Source organism: Nematolebias whitei, chromosome 23, assembly GCF_014905685.2.
Source record: "Nematolebias whitei isolate Nwh7 chromosome 23, NemWhi1, whole genome shotgun sequence".
Lineage (NCBI taxonomy): Eukaryota > Metazoa > Chordata > Actinopteri > Cyprinodontiformes > Rivulidae > Nematolebias > Nematolebias whitei.
In genome coordinates this window covers 13,001,257-13,002,274 of record NC_056520.1, presented here as the reverse complement: position 1 = coordinate 13,002,274, position 1,018 = coordinate 13,001,257, and the positions used below count along the sequence as shown (strand labels likewise).

The following is a 1,018-nucleotide window of genomic DNA, read 5'->3' as shown; positions in this document are numbered from 1 at the left end:
ACAGTGCAAAGAGGAAGCCATTTCTAAGCAAGCTCCACAAGCTCAGATGTTTGCACTGGGCCAGGGATCATTTAAAATAGAGTGTGGCAAAATGGAAGACTGTTCTGTGGTCAGATGAGTCACAATTTGAAGTTCTTTATGGAACACTGGGACGCCATGTCATCCGGACCAGAGAGGACAAGGATAGCCCAAGATGTTATCAACGCTCTATTCAGAAGCCTGCATCACTGATGGTATGGGGTTGCATGAGCGCTTGTGGCATGGGCAGCTTGCATGTCAGGAAAGGCACCATTAATGCAGAGAACTATGTTCAGGTTCTAGAACAACATATGCTCCCATCTAGACGTCATCTCTTTCAGGGAAGACCCTGCATTTTTCAACACGATAATGCCAGACCACATTCTGCAGCAATCACAACATCATGGCTACATAGGAGAAGGATCTGGGTACTGAAATGGCCAGCCTGCAGTCCAGATCTTTCACCTACAGAGAACATTTGGCGCATCATAAAGAGGAAGGTGCGACAAAGAAGGCCCAAGACGATTGAACAGTTAGAGGCCTGTATTAGACATGAATGGGAGAGCATTCCTATTTCTATCCTGATGCATGCTCAATAATCCAGGTAGAAAAATCTAAAAAAGTTAAACCGGTCCTCTGGACATTCAAAAAAACAAAGCAAAACAACAAAAAATGTAGAAACGTTTCGTCTCTCATCCGAGAGACTTCCTCAGTCTGAGGAGCTGTATTCAGCTCAGTCTCTTAAATAGCACCTTCTCAGAGTGGATCAACCAGTTTTGCTGCTGACAACCAAAACCAGTTGATCACATGCTCAAGAAGGACCATCAGCCTAACAATGGATCATTAGCACACTGATGGCTGTTTACTATTCACAGAGGGCTGAGTGATACTAGCAATCACAGCATTGTAAGAGGGGGACAATTGAACACGTAGGTCTCCACCCCTGTTTAATGATGGACGGTTTGATGGACATATATATATATATATATATATATATATA

General features: G+C 43.5%; 1 protein-coding gene across 1 annotated transcript in view; it reads left to right on the top strand.

Annotated features, from left to right (window-relative positions):
• LOC119428872 (cytochrome b-245 heavy chain) overlaps positions 1–1,018 on the top strand; it is a 24,117-nt gene that overhangs the window by 7,694 nt on the left and 15,405 nt on the right. The window lies entirely within an intron of this gene.